Source organism: Stegodyphus dumicola, chromosome X2 (genome assembly GCF_044657685.1).
Source record: "Stegodyphus dumicola isolate Sdum_Otavi_A_Nest chromosome X2, ASM4465768v1".
In the NCBI taxonomy this organism is placed as follows: domain Eukaryota; kingdom Metazoa; phylum Arthropoda; class Arachnida; order Araneae; family Eresidae; genus Stegodyphus; species Stegodyphus dumicola.
In genome coordinates this window covers 84,450,338-84,467,038 of record NC_140781.1, presented here as the reverse complement: position 1 = coordinate 84,467,038, position 16,701 = coordinate 84,450,338, and the positions used below count along the sequence as shown (strand labels likewise).

The following is a 16,701-nucleotide window of genomic DNA, read 5'->3' as shown; positions in this document are numbered from 1 at the left end:
CTCCTATAGTAGGTGCAAAGCCCTAGGAAGCTTCTCAGCTGATGGACATTTTCGGGACGTTTCCAGGATTTAACCGCTGATACCTTTTCAGGATCCGTGCGTACACCTTCTGCAGAGATGACATGTCCCATGTAAGTCACTTCCTTTCGGAACAATTTGCATTTAGCGGGACTCAGCTTCAGATTGGCTTCTTTCAGTTTCTGAAGCACCTTCCTAAGATTTTCTAAATGTTCTTCAAAACTCTTTCCGACGATGATGATGTCGTCCAGGTATATCAGGCAAGCTTCGTAGGAAAGGCCTTTCAAAACAGTCTCCATAAGACGTTCGAATGTTGCCGGCGCATTACACAGTCCAAACGGCATCACCTTGCATTGCCAGAGCCCTTGTCCCGTTGTAAATGCCATCTTTTCTCGGTCTTCAGGCTGTATTTCTACATGCCAATACCCACTCTTTAAATCAAGTGTTGAAAACCACTTGCTTCCAGAAAGAGTGTCTACCCAGGCAGCATGCATTCGTAAATTGAACGAGAAAAATACGTGCAATTTACGAATGGCCTTTCGTATAAAAAACGTTCAAGTTGAACGTAAAAATATCATAAAAAGTGTCCAGTGGCAATTACTATATATTTACGTTATACAATACGTAAATTTTACGTAAAATTTAGGTATATTTACGCGAGAGACTGCTGTCCATTCGAAATTACGTATAATATACGTAAATTTCAGTGATTTACGTATATTTTTAGTAAAAATTTACGTAAATTTCCCCGATTTTTTACTGTATATAAACGTATATATTAGGTAAAAATTAAGGTAGATACTCCCCGAATTTTACGGTACAAAAGCGTATATATTTGATAGAAATTAACGTATATATTTCCCGTATTTTACGGTACAAAAACGTATAGTAATTAACCTAAATCTTCCCTATGTTTTCTTTGCATATGCGAATGACTGGTAAAAATTTAATCCGATGTCTTCTCCACTTTACTGTGTATAAATGCACATTTTTTCGTAAAAAATTTGCATAAATCTCCAGTTACCTTTTCACTGCATTTTTCGTAAAATGTACTTATTTTAATCTCATATTTTTTATATAAATCTATGCAAAAACTTTCTGCATGCTATGATTAAAAGGTAAAATGTCATTTTTATATCAAATTCTTACATATCTGCCTTTTAGTTATGTACAGCAATATGAAATATATATAACTGGAAAATTTAAATGCACTAATAAATACCAAAAGAAAAAATTAAATTTCTATTCAAAAATTATGTAACACTTAAAGTTAACTGAAAATCACTTTTAATATTTCATTTCAAAGTGACTACAAAATATGCAATAAATATCATAAACATCAATTCTATGTTTTAAATCAATTAATGCTATCGTTCATTTACATTTTTGTTTACTAAATTCATTTCATAAATTTAAATTTAGTAAAAAACTGTAGCAAACAGTTGTTTACTAAATTCATTATTACTAAATAACACTTTAAATAAATTATTTGCTTTTCCGAAGGACACTTTCTTATGCCATGTAAATGAACGATAGCATTAATTGATTTAAAACATAGAACTCAGGTTTACAAACTTTATTGCATATTTTGTAGTCACTTTGAAATGAAATATTAAAAGTGATTTTCAGCCTTTAAGTGTTACATAATTTTTGAATAGAAATTAATTTTTTTGCATTTAAATTTTCCAGTTATATATATTCCATATTGCTGTACATACCTAAAAGGTGGATATGTAAAAATTTGATATCAAATTAACATTTTATCTTTTAATCATAACATGCAGAACATTTTTGCATAGATTTATATAAAAAAATATGAGATTAAAATAAGCACATTTTATGAAAAATGCAGTAAATAGGTAATTGGAGATTTATGCAAATTTTTTTACCAAAAATGTGCACTTATACACAGTAAAGAGGAGAAGACATCGGACTAAATTTTTACCAGTTATTCACATATGCAAAGAAAACATAGGGAAGATTTAGGTCAATTATTATCATATATATAAGTTTTTGTACCGTAAAATATGGGGAATATCTACGTTAATTTCTATCTAAAGTACAATATAGTTAATTACCAAATTCAGTAAACATCGTACATTTAGATTATTTGAATGAGTGTGCTAAATTTTAAAATTGTTAAATATAGATCAGGAAATTGTAGAAAACTTACCTTTTCCAATAGTTATGAAGTTCACTTTGTTATTTTCCTTGAAGATGAATGTTTAATGTCACAAATATTGCATTCATATCTTCAGATAATACACAAATATATACATATTTATTTATTAAAATTAAGTTTATCCAAAACATGTTAAAGAAAATATTAATTTTCATGTAAGTTAATCGAGTAACTTCTGTTTTAATTACACACATAATTATGATATGTAAAAATTTTACATTTATCAACCAATCTTGCAATGTATTGTAATCTATTATTGTTGTCTTTCTCAGTTTAAAATCTTATAAATATATTAGATCAGTACTAAAAGTTCACCTCTACAAAAGAAATGCTTTATCGAAGCATTTTTAAAAAGTTCCCTTTTACAATGTAACTGTTAATTTCATAAATACGTTCATAAAATTATGCAAATTCAAAATTACCTAAATATGTTCTTTATTTTATCTTATATACCAGATAAAATTTTAAAAAGTTAATTTGTTTAGGAATATTGAATTTTTTAATATTTATCTCATGTGACTTTTTCTATAACATTATTATAAATGTACGAGTACATGTTGATGTGGATATACCAATTATTTTTTTTTCATCAAATAGCTTTATGATATTAAATGATTTAAAAGGAGGCAACTGGACAAAAGAAAGCAATTAGAAGTTGGCTAATATTTTATTAATTTGTTGTCAAATGCTGTGCATTTTAGATTATACTCATATGATGACAATGAGTTATTTAAATTATAAAATTATTATTAACATATCCCACATAAATTAACAAGTATCAAATTTCAAGTTGTTTGAAGTATTATGAACTGTAATACTTGCAAAAGAAATATACATGAAATTAATTTAAGAATTAGGTTAATTTTATATGTATTCGAAAACTGCAATTACTGTTAAACAATAAAAACCAACATTAAATCTGAAGAGCATAATTTTTTTCCAATAATAAATTCAACATAAATTTCATTCAGCTTCGCCATATTTGTTCTATAGTTCGCTGTCTTTAATATCCTGCTCGATTTTTGTAAAAGTGAATTCTTTGTCACCCAATGTTTTGAAAACAGCTCCTAAAAAAGAAAAAGAAAAATTTGTAATAATTTCAAACTTCAGATGTTTTCAGTTTTTAAATAGAGTTGAAGTATTAAAAGATGCATATAAAATGCACTGAGTATTTCATATTTAAAAATTTACATTTCAGTAATTAAAAATTTAAGTTCATACTATCACACAGTAAACTTCAATTATATACCTTACACAATGCCTATACTTTCAAGTAAAAAATATCTAAAGACTTGTTTAGAATTGCAAGGTTAAGAAAGTCTTTTATGGCTATGTTTGTATTTAAGTACACGAGAAAAAACTTAATTTTGTATTAATTATATTGCATTAGCCTTTCCAATTTTACTCCTACATATAGTAAAGAATATTCGCTTTCTTACAGATAACTTTTTCTTAAATAAAGAGTAAGCAGAAAACTAATCACAACACTATATACATATAAACAGAATATTTCAAAAACTTATACATGTCATTAACATACGTATATGCATTAACAGGCTATTTTACACATTTCAATAAACCAGAAACCAATACACAATCAAAAGTGTTATCAGTAAATTCCTCCAAAATCAGAACATAAATCTTTAATTATTAAGATTAATCAGAACATAAATCTTTAATTATATAACAATGGCATATGATAACAGAAAGCTGAATAACAATAAAATTATAAATACGATTAAAAAGTTAAAAGCCACGTAGCAAGACTAAATGAAGTCTTCCTTCAAAAATCAATTTAAATTAAAAAATTTGCCTTCTTATTTAACATCCCAAAATAGGGTTATTGCTTTCACTAACTAAATTTCCTGTCTTGGCAAAATAAAAATTGTCACTTCTGTTGCAGGAAATATTTGCTGCAAACTTTGTATGCAACTAATCCAGTGAAAAAAATTTAACTGTGGCTTGAATATTTTCTTTATTAAATAAATGAAAAATTCCCACGTAATATTAATTTATGATCCACATGAAGCTTTTTACCTCTACCATATCATGCAGCTATTTTAAAATATATACTCTCATATAAAAGCCACAGAATTTTTTTACCAATATTAATATGGTATAAATCATTTCTTCTAAAAACAGCCCAAAAATTTCTGAATTTGATACCCAAAACATAATTCTACGTAACTGTTAATGTATGCATTTGCTTGCAAATACTTAAAATGAATTATACACACAAAAACTTAACGTAACATATTAACTTTAATAAATTCTTAATTAGCAGGATGATTCAATTAAGGCAAAATATGAAAGAAATCTAACTGATGTAATAGTTGTAAAAGATATATTTAAAAAAGCTAATACTGTTTACCTTACACATGGCAGAAATTGAGTAAACTGTATGCAGCTCGATTATTTATTAGGAATAGAAGTTAGATCAAAGTACCAGTTCTGGAAGGCTTTAACCATTTGGAAGCAAAGAAGCATCTCAATTTAAAAAAGAATAAAAGCTAATAGAATTTTATAACTTTTACAATCTAGTACAAATATTAGACACATAAACAACACTAATTACAATCTAGTACAAATATTAGACACATAAACAACACTAAACGCCATTATTTACTTGCATATTTTCCTTCTTTGTGTACTTTACTCCTTAATTTTTCAGGATATGATAAGTCCTTTGAATTATATACTATAGTGCAAAGAGGGATGGAATATGTGACTAAATATGATAAATTAGATTACAATAACATTAAACAAATAACATGAAAAACTGAAAAAAGAAATTTTATTTGAAATTATTTTTTAATCATGGAAAGACAGACAGTATTTCCAACTAATTAAATTCAATTTCATCTTACCTTTGTCAAACCAATATTGGTACTTTTCCATTTTGCCGTTGCAAGCGATAAAGTCGCCCAAAATGGTACAACCGATGCCAAACAGAATATCCTCGCTGGTAACCTTTTACGTTTCATTTTCAAAACACGTTGCAGCTATTTCTATCAGATTGAATGTTTCTTTCAATACTGGGATAGAATTACATCGAATTTTTACCAGATAGTTCAATTTTATGTCTTAAGGCCATTCGTGGTAATTAAATCGATTAGGATGCAATCACACGCTCACCCAAAAATATAGAAAAGTCAAATTCATCAATTCTAATGAGAACGCACTAGCAAAGTAAAGCACTGCGATTTTACATAATTTCTGAGTAAGCTATTCATACGAAATGAAATAATTCTTGCATTTAAACTTGTATTCCAAATTAAGATTTAACTTGAAATTAATGTAGATAATTACTGAGAGAATTAGCGTAGTTTAACATGAGATCACTTGAGGTAACGTGATATGAAACGGCGAATCAGAATGTTGTACCATGAAAGCATAGTATATTCTTAAATTAATCTCTTTTTGTAAATACAAATTAATGTCTTTCTACAAATTCATTGTCTTTATTTATTATCATTTTACAAAATTTTAAACGATATTAAAGTGTTTATGTTTTTAAAATAAAAATTTCTTAGAACTAACATTTCTTAAGTGTATACTGTGTGTTGTCGCCAATAAAGTCTGCTTGACAAGATTTGCGCCGGCGAAACAGAAAAGTACCCTGATATTTTGAATTTTCATAAATTTACTATTTTAGGGAGGCTCCGTAGCACAGTGGCTTGTGTATCACGCAGCAGCACCAGAGGTCCGGCGTTTGATTTCCAGGCCGGGCAAGGTTGAAATAGCCTTTCATCCCTTGAGTGGGTCGATAAAATTAGTACCAAGTTCCATTTGGGACTTAATGCCAGGGGGGCCTGCAACAAGCTGACCACTTATGCACAAACACCACAGAGCTCACCATCTAGAAAGTAGATATCAAGGCATTGCCAGCCATGGCTGTCTAAGGGCTGTTTGTGCCATCCAGTTTAGTTTTAAGTTTTACTATTTTAGTAACATAAAAATACATCTGTAACAGGTTTGGTTTAGGTTTATTTGATTACTGCAAAGCACAATAGGGCTATCTGCCTAAGGTGAGGAATGCCTTCGTGAAGGACATTCTAAGGGAAACTGGCTCGTATACATGTTACACATGGGTGAAACCACGGAAACGGCCATGCAGCCAGACCATTCGCGGGATTCGAACATCGAACTGAACTACCAGTGTTCAGCTACTTTACCGCTGGGCTGTTGGCGAGCCTTCTATTACACAGGACCTGTGTGTGCAGGATCACCTTCGAAATTAAGAGAGTTGTATTTAAAATCGGTGCTAAACTAAAGCTGCTTTCTTGCCTAATTTTATACTATTGAAAATACCGGTAATTGTCAAAATTATTCGTATTCAATATGTGTAAGATTATTAATGAGCTGCCAAATCGCAGTTAACCATCTAATGTACTACATTCAGCGTTATTATTTTTCTTTTCGAATGTCAGGTTTTCATTATTTCTGCCAATATATCTGTAACAGGACATAAAGATTGAGTTAATGTAGAATAGAAAATTACCTTGCAACATATCCAATACGACTTAGTGGCAGTACTTCATTCTCTAGAAAAAAACATTTTAAATTATTATACTTAAATAAAAATTCATATTTGTTACAGCAAAACATCATTAACACAATAAACCAGAGTTGAATGCAAATCTAGTTTAACTCCATTCTTGAAAACTAGTTTATTACTTTCAATTTAATTTAAAAATAATAAAAAATAAGGTACGTATTATGATGACTACCTAGATATCTCGCCTAAATTGGCAATCCTTGAAGGTTATACAGGTTAACCCTAACATAGGTTATAGAGGGCACTAAGATAGAAAGTATTAATCCCACACTAGGGACTCTAACATTTGGTGGGAACAGTTTGAAAAGTGAAACGGATATTTATAGTGAACCAACGCAAAACAAAAACAATAGTCCTTTAGAGACAAAGCCCCTTTGGACTAATAAATAAATTAACAGCTTTTAGCTATTTTTTCTTCTTGTAAAAAATAGACATACAGAATATTTTTAGAAAATAACAGTACTTTAAGCATGCATTTTCCACATATTTAACACAATAATTCATTCTAGCTCTGTTGCAATACTGGCAAAGGTACTTTTATGTTATTAGGATGGGATTCAGAATTGTACAATGAAACCTCGAGATACGAGAAAAGTATGAGCAAAATACGAGCATTGACTCGAGTAACGAGCAATGAGCCAGGCTATTGGTATGGGTGGCGCCATTTCATTATCCGGCTCAACTCAAGGAATCCCCTCGTCAGATCATTCAATGTTCTTTTATATACGTGTTTGTGCACTTGCAAGTTAATTGTTTTGACATTTAACGTGAAAATAATTATTTCAAGATGCCTCGCAAGAAGATTGTTGCCTCAGATAGTGCTGCAAAGAAAAATAAGAAGACCATAGCCGTCGATATCAAGAAAGAAATAGATAAACATAAGCATGGTGACGGAATTGGCGAAGACTTGCGGCCTTTCAACATCGAAAATCTACACTATTCTGAAGAAGCAGGAAGAAATTAAGAAACTTGATTTAGCCAAAGGAATTATCGTTGCTTCCAAGCACCATAAAAGTACTCCTAGATGTTGAGAAGCTGTTGTTGGTGTGGATTAATGAAAAGGAGTTAAAAGGTTGGTAAGAAAGTTAAACTATGGTTATATTATTTACCAGTGTTATTTATTAGGAAAAATTGCCTTGATATTAAAATGTTGATATTTTTTGGGGTGTGGAACGGGTTAACTGAATTTCCATTATTTTCAATGGGGAAGCTTGTTTCTAGATACGAGAAATTCGCTATACCAGTTGAATGCTGGAACGAATTAAACTCGTATCTCAAGGTTCCACTGTAGATATGTAAGCATGTGTATATGCATGTATGCGCATATATGTGTATGAGATACACATACATACATAAAGAATATGCACATGCACACACAAGCACCTACATTTAAAAATGCATGCATATAGACACACATTTCTGAATCTGGTCCTGATAACAGAATACCTACATGAATCATAGGATTTACATTAATCAGTTTTATTAGAATTCTTAAATGCAGAGAATTTAATCTTCACTATCCGAAAATTCAGTTTCATTTCCAGCTGAAACTATATCAGGACAATCTCATTTATATTATTTCCCTCTAACAACTGAACATTTTTAAAACCTTTTCTATTCCATGGAAAACTAATGCTACATTAAACATATATTTTCTAAATCTGAAAATTTTAAGTTAGCTTAGAAACTGTAATCATTCTTAAAAAAGTTTGATTTATGCAGATGTTAGATCAATAAAATTACTTTCCTGTGAAAAAGTAATATGGCGTTGAACAACATGATTTTACACATCAAGATATACTAAGTGAAAATTCCTGAAATCTTTTATTTCTTGGTATCTCACTGCGCAAGAATTATATAAATAAGACTACCTCCCTTTTAAAAAAAATGTTTAGTAAATACTATGAAGAAAATTGGTTACATTATTTACAGTTCATAATTAATAGAAAATAAATCATTTCTTAGCTTATCAGAATTTATTTTTATCACATTCATAAACAGTACTAATTTAAACAAACATACCATTATAATTTCAATAACTATGAAATAGAAAATCCAAATCTGCGTCTTTGATGGTCTAGTAGATTGGACATCTCGTTTACTACAATTCAGCAGGGTGCTGACTCCCCAGACTGTAATATATATATATATTTAATTTACAAGGGAAAAAGGAACAAAAATATAAGCAATTTCTTGGTTTTATATAAGCATTTCTGCACATTTATAATTTTCATTTTTTTAACTCTCTAGTTATATCAAAATACATGATTTAGTAAAATATAATTCAAATAATTTAAGGTATTTTAGATCAAATACTAACTTTTCAATAAATTTTTTCCTGCAAGTCTAATAATCAACATAACTATCAAGTTTTGACTTCGAAAATTATGTTTAGAGTAACCTGAAGCTGCAGTAAATAGTAATAAATTTATTCAAAACTGAAAGTAAAGCATTCTTACTTTATTTTCTTTCTTTATCTATTATTTTCTTTTTTTTTTTAAATCTTTTAAAACAACAAAATCAAACAAACAAAAAAGAAATGCATTCATGAAAGGACTTAGGACTTACTTATTATTCATGAAAGAATATATTTCTGAAAATTCAGTAGATTTGGAACAAAGTACCTGTGTTTCTATCGCATAAAATTTCCTGTTTTAATAGCACAATATCTTTGAGTTAAAGATTATATATTAAAGCAAATTTATAAAACTAAATTCAAAAATAAGAAATTAAATTATTTTTAGGGAAAACACTAGCAAATAAAAAAAATTTTGAATTTCATAAATAAATGAAAGTTGCATGCTTTATTTTTTTGGCATAAGGTAGATAATATTTCCAGAAAAGCTTTCTGAATAATTAGTCATGCTAAGATTGCCTTCCTTTTTCCATTAAAAGCTATTTCCTGCTTAATTACAGTATGCTTTAAGATAAATATTAAAACGTTTGAGTAAAAATAATATAACTATAAAGAGGTGAGACACATACGAACAGGAGTGACACAAACAGTAAGAAACAGACTAATGCAGAATTTTTTCAATTTATTGATTTGGTATTCTATGTCATTAACAGTACCAAATCCTGAAAATGAATCATTAGGCACATACACAAAAGAACAACACATGGAAAATCACATTTCCTACACAAACGCTATTTATAAAATTTTATATAGGTGAAGAAAGTACGAGTATTAAACACTGAAAATATAAAATATTCACTTACTTTCTTCAAATAATTAGTAACATCGATGGATTCAGTCACAAACGCCAATCCACGAACAAACAGTATTCTTTGCGACTTTACCATTCTTTTCGACCGCCATTGCTGACTTCACAAATATCCCGCCACAACCGGAAGTAGAAAGTGTCTGCTTTGCCATTGGTCAGTGAACAAGAATTGCAACGCCTTTTTTTTTTTCTGTATAATTAAACATATTAAGAAAGCCTCTAAATTAGCATATGAAATAAACTTTCTTTTGCATTATATAAATTTATATTCACAACATCTCTGTATTAAGGTAATAATTCAATTTTTCTACGAAAAATAGAAATGTCTGTGTATGCGCATGCTCAGTGTATAATCGTAAATCCGGTTAATTTTTATAAGTTAGCCTAAAATTAGCTATGCAAATTTTGAGTTCATTTATCTGAACCCTTGTACTTATTCTGTAGATCTCCATATTAAGAATGTCTTTAACTGTTTCAGGAAAAATATAAAATATAATATAATTATTTATTTACATTATTTATTTATTTTTCCCTCATATAAAAATTATTAAAATCGCTATATCATTTTCCCCATACATTAAACAAAATTAAAAAATGTTAGCCTCATGTGATTTTTTATAACAAAGATTAAAGGAATTGAAATATGTGCAAAATATCAGGATTCAGCTTGCAATTTCGTAGAGTTATTATTATTATTATTAAATAAAAATATTAGTATATCTTTGATTATAATTAATGATCCTTTGGTCTACATTCAACTATTGTTCAAGAAGTTAAACATTTCCAAGCATCTTCTGCTCTATTTTATAACGTTGCGCGCCTCCAACTTGCACGCAACCAAGAGGTGATTGTGAAAACTTGTATAAAAGATAGAAGCTTGTGAAGGGTTTAAGTCCCTTTTTATTCAACGTAATAAATTACTATTGCGTTCTCTTGACGCTTACAGACGGTGCCAACTTGGCAGTCAAATAAAAATAATAACCTGAAAAGAAAATAAAGACAAGATTCTAACTACGAGGCTCTCTAAAATAACTAACTCACCGCGTTTTACAATACCGCTGCTAATTCATCAGACTTGAAGCTCACTGGAACAATTTCCACTACTTCCCGCCAAGCACATAGGCCGCAACGCGGGGTTCTTCAATTCTCGCTAACTACCTCCGCGCTCGCTAAGTAAGAGAATCTCTCACACCGAACTTGTTTCCTTCTATTTAAATCAGAATACTTCCGCTGATAATTCGAATCCTTGCGCGTTCTACTCAAATTTACATATTCTGGCATTGGCAGTTCCAGGGGAAAGTAAGGCTTGACAGGAAAGATAGTTTAAACTTAAAATAAATGTTAGTTAAAATAAATATAAACCCTACATTTGCCGCTGCCAGAATTTGGAAAACTTGGAAGCAGGTCCTACAAACGACCTGTTGTAAGTTTATCTAATTCTGAACTAACTGGCGAGAACCTCGTTTACACACACACAAAAAAAAAAAAAAAAAAAAAAATCTTATGTAACAATTATACTAAAATTCTGTTGCTCGTTACAAAGCTTTCTTCTTACAGCAACTTTTCCTGGACTTCATCAATCAATCTTGGTCTTTCCTTCCAGCATCTGGAAGGAATAAGTATCAGTATCTTTCTACATACATTATAATTTACACTTTCTTGACACAATAAATTTTTGTTTTTAAACGATTCGTTTTTCTTAGTTATTGCTTACTTCACATTCATTCAATTTTTCAAGCATTAATTTAACTTTACCCTGGCTCTCCACCGTGTGTGGTGTCAAACGGAAATATTCGTGTTTTAGTCTTACAACACTTCCCCTAACCACCATGATTTGTTAGAATTCAACAACCAAATAGACACACCTTACTCGACATTCTACAACTCAATGAGCTACTTTAATATTCTTAAAAATTCAAATGTAGGTGGAGAACCCTACAAAACACATTCATTCTAACTTCCCCCTCATTCATCTTTAAACATGCAGGCTTTCGCTCTAAAGCATGACTTTATCTACAATTTACTACTTAAATTTTGACTTCATTGCTTTTAAGCATTCACTTTTAGCATCTACAATTTTATGCTTCTAGACTAAATTCTACTTTTACATAACATGCAAGTATTTACATACATTTACAAAAGTTTAATACATATGCTTTTTACAATTTACCATAAAATAAGAGAAAATAAATTTTTACTTTACTCATTCTTCGCCAAGCTGGCGGCACTGAAACTAAAATTCTTATTAATACAAGAATACGAAGTTATTTTTATCTTCGGCCAAATTTTGGCTTTAACATAACAGAATTAGTCTTTCGACCAACAGAAACTGCTTGTTTTTAGCTTTTACACTTAAAGAAAATAATACTTTTGCCTTAGCTAAATAAAGTAAAACAAAACTAAGTCTCAACCGAGACATATTGACTTTCGTCAAAACATAGAACTTCGTACTTATGCATAACATTTCGGAACAAAAGAGAAAAAAAATTATAGAAGGTTTTAACTTATCTTTGAGTTTTCGATGCTTGAAACTCCGTCATCCGTTTTTGACAAAATTGATCCCAAGTTAGAGGTTTCATGGATGTCAATCTTCTCCTTATTGATCTCCGAGTGTCGTCCACGTTGCTCTTTCTTTTGCGTCCTCTACATGCTGGCCTCTTGACGGAGTAATCGCCTGGTTGTTGGCCTTTGCGTTTCTGCCTGGGACGGCTGGTCTTGACGTCCTCCGGTCTGGAGTCCTTCTTAAATTTCTTCTGTTCCTCGTATTTTTGTGCCTCCTGCTGGCGTTTCAGTTTCCGGAACGGCGGCCTTGCTGGCACCTGACTCTGTGGCCGTGTGCGCGTTCTCCTTGATGTGTAATTTCTCCTGCCATCCTTTGTAGGTGGTGTTTTCGTCTTTACCACGGTTTCTTTACCCGGTTCATCTGTATTTTTGTTTTTCTTAAACGCCGGAGTTTGAAAATCATTTTTTCTTTTTGATACCGACGTCCGGGTTGTAGAAGTGCTAGGTCTCTCTTCAGTTCTCCGTTTCTTGGGTGGTGGCATAGTTGTTGCAGTCTCTGGCCCTTCTATTTCGTTTAGACTTGAGTCCTGCAAGAAACTTTTAAGGATTTCAAAATCATTTGGATTATAGTATTTTTTCACCTGGTCGGGACTTGCTTTACAGATTTCCCCTCTGTCGTTCTTAAGATATAATACTACCCCTTTGATTTCCTGAATTACATAGGGGCCTTCAAACTTTGGAGCTAGCTTTGCCATAAAATTGTCTGGGGCACTTGATAAAGAAAATTTCCGCTTCAATACTTTATCCCCAACTTTAAAATCTGCTTCACGGCGTTTTCTATCATAATATAACTTTTGTCTATTTCTTGCCGTATCCGAGGTTTTAAGCGCCTGATCAATCAACTTTTGCACATCTTGTTGTTTAAACTCCTGCTCTCTTTGTTGCACAAAGAATAATTTATCTAAAGGCGTAATTAACTTTCTGCCTAAAAATAATTCTGCTGGAGTTTTTGCCGTAGTATCATGATGTGCCGTTCTTAAAGCATAAGCTAATTCATTTATGTAGCCATCCCAGCGCTTGTGATGTGTGCTCACGCAACTGCGAATTATTTTTACTATGTTTTTATTAACTCGTTCTGCTATGTTAGCCTGTGGTCTATACGGAACCATTTTGATATGGCGTATGCCAAGTCCATTGCATATGTTTTCAAATATTTGACTAATGAATTGTTTTCCGTTATCGCTAATGACTTTTATTGGTGCACCGTATTTTAAAATGTATCTGTGTAAGAATGCATCTGCGACTTTTTTGGCTGACGCGCGTTTAAAAGGAACAATTTCTATCCATTTTGAAAAATGATCTACTATTACTAAAAGAAAACGATTTTTATTTAACTCGCTCTGGGGGAAGGGACCAAGGAGATCTATTCCTAAAATTTCATTCGGAAATGTAGCGCGAATGCTATTTAAGTACTCGGCCGGGCTGTAATTAATATCATTTATTAACTGACATTGATTGCAGGACCTGACATACGCCGTTACTATTTTGTATAATTGCGGGAAATATACCGCCTCGCGTACCCTTTTTATAGTCTTTCTGACCCCGAGGTGGCCCGCTGTTTTTTCTTCGTGCAACTCCCTCAAAATGCTCAATCGAAGCGAGGCTGGGATGACTGGCTTATACTCAAGATTTTCGTTTGTTGTTTTCGTATAGAATAATAAATTATCCATTATTTCATAGTTTTTTGCTCTATTTCTTATCGCATCGATATCTGTATGCTCAAAGCTTTCGGGGTCTTTCAAATAAGCATAGATATTTCCAAATTCAGGATCAGCTTTCAGTTCAGTAATAACCGTATCTCTAGAATCTAAAATTTTTGAAGTCAACACAGCGCATTTAAGTTCATTTCCTTCGTCGTCCAGTTTTATACGAGAAAGTGCGTCACCTACATTGTTTTCCTTACCCGGTTTATATTTTATTGTGATATTATACTCTTGGAGTTTTAAAGCCCATCTTATTAACCTGGGCGTTAGGTTTTTTCCCGAGTAAAGTCTACCAACAGCCGCATGATCCGAAAAGACTGTTACTGGCGATTTGCCGAAATAAACTCGAAATTTGTGTACAGCCATTAATACGGCTAATGTTTCTCTTTCTGTAGCTGTATAATTCCTTTGTGTTTGATTCAATGTTTTACTAAAAAATGCCAGCGGATGGTTATTTTGCATAAGAACCGCACCCACCGCATAGTCTGACGCATCTGCCGCAATTTCCAGGTTTTCGTCCCCCTCAGGGAATTTTAAAACAGGGGCATTAATAAGCGCTTCTTTTAATCTTTCAAAAGCTGTGTTAGCTTCCGCTGTCCACGTAAATTTACTCTTTTTTCTTTTGATTACTAAGAGTGGTTCAACAATATTAGCGAAATCTTTTATGAAAGATCGATAGTAAGAACATAATCCAAGGAAAGACGAAAGTTTCTTGGCGGTGTTGGGCGGTGGGAAATTCTTAATAGCTTTTATTTTTGAATCTTGCGTTTCTATACCCTTTTGCGAAATTTTATAACCGAGATATTTAAGTTCTTTAGTTGCGAACTTGCATTTTGAGGCGTTAATTGTAAGACCGGCCTCTTTTAATAATTTAAAAACTTGTTCGAGGTCATTAATGTGTTGTTCCAACGTACTACTCGTTATAATTATATCATCTAGATAAATTAAAGTTGATTTTCCTAGGACAGGCTTTAGAACAATGTCCATAGCTCTCTGGAATGTTGATGGGCCCCACACAACCCAAAGGGCATGCGTAAAAATGCATAAGTGCCCGATTTTGTTATAAACGCGGTTTTGTGTATATCTTGGGTCTCATAGCTATTTGATAGTAGCCAGACGTTAAGTCCAAAGTAGACATATATCTTGTCGATTTGATCTGTCTAATGATCTCGTCTATAACCGGCAAAGGGTAAACTGGAAATTTAGTGATACTATTTAGTTTTCTATAATCGATAGCAAACCTCCAAGCCCTTTTATCTGAAGGAGGAAACTCGTTCTTTTTCCTACATAGCACGACTGGACTCGCTTACTCACTATTTATGGGCGTTATTATTTTATTCTTTAACATCTCCTGAATATGTTCTTCGATGATTAAGTCTTTTTGTTTATCATAGCGATACGGTTTAGTCCTACAAGGTTTTTCGGCATTTAATTGAATCTTGTGAGTCACGATTTGACAGTTTCCTGGTTTTTCTGAAAACAAATGAGAAAAATTACTCACCACTTGCTGTATTGCTTTACTTTCCTGGTCATTCAAATGGCTAAGGTCCAATTCAGGTGTCTCCACAGGTTCCACCACCCTCTGGTCCATCTCCAGCACCACGGAACTATCTTGAAAATTTAATTTCGCCCTCGCGGCCCTTAAAAAGTCCATACCTAAAATAAGAGAGTGTTGCAGGTGTTTCACCACAAAAATTAATACTTTGAGATTTTCCTCTTTTACCTGTACGTTTAATGATACTTTCCCGATGCAGTGACATGTTTTTCCTTGCGCCGCTATAATTTCCGTATTTCTGGTTTTAAATAGTCGTATCCTATAAAAATTCTTTTTGAAGAACCTTTCACTCATGAAATTTCCTTCTGCTCCTGTATCGATGAGGGCTTCTACTGGTACATCGCCAACCAGGACTTGTATAATTGGTAGCTGTGAGTTTTTTACGATGACCGTGTTTAAATGTCTATTTGAGGGTTTTTTTAAAACTTCCGGGGTCTGGACCCTCCCTTTCACAGGCCCCTCTAGTCGTTTAAAGCTTTCCTTTCAATCTGTGTCTTCTGGGTACGCGGATGCTTATTTTCAAATTTTCTTTTTGGGCCTTGACCTTCGAGTTTCGATGCGTTAGCTTGATAGTTCTTTCCCCCATATGAGCGATTTCCATTTCTGGTTTCCTCCTTCCTTCGGGTATGTTGAGAATATGTTTCCCCTCTCGCTTTTTCCGCTATTCTGCGATTTTGAAACTTCACCGCCAATTCGAAAAGTTCCTGCAATGTGTTTGGGTTTCTAATTTCAAAGTAGTCTTGGACAGCGGGTAATAATCTTGGTAATATTATTTCAATAATCTCCGCATCGGGTTTTTTCCCATACAGCATATCCGTTAGCTTGATTTTTCGTAAAATAAAGTCCGTCAAATCTGCTGTATCCCGTTGATAGAAACTATATAGCTCGGCTTCCAGCCG

General features: G+C 32.1%; 1 long non-coding RNA gene across 1 annotated transcript; it reads right to left on the bottom strand.

Annotated features, from left to right (window-relative positions):
- Nucleotides 1-2,825: 2,825 nt before the first annotated feature.
- Nucleotides 2,826-10,098, bottom strand: LOC118183722 (uncharacterized). Its single transcript, XR_015039002.1, has 4 exons — nt 9,978-10,098; nt 8,781-8,890; nt 6,702-6,744; nt 2,826-3,267 (listed from the first exon to the last, which is right to left on the bottom strand). It is a non-coding gene; the product is annotated as an uncharacterized LOC118183722 (long non-coding RNA).
- Nucleotides 10,099-16,701: the final 6,603 nt, after the last annotated feature.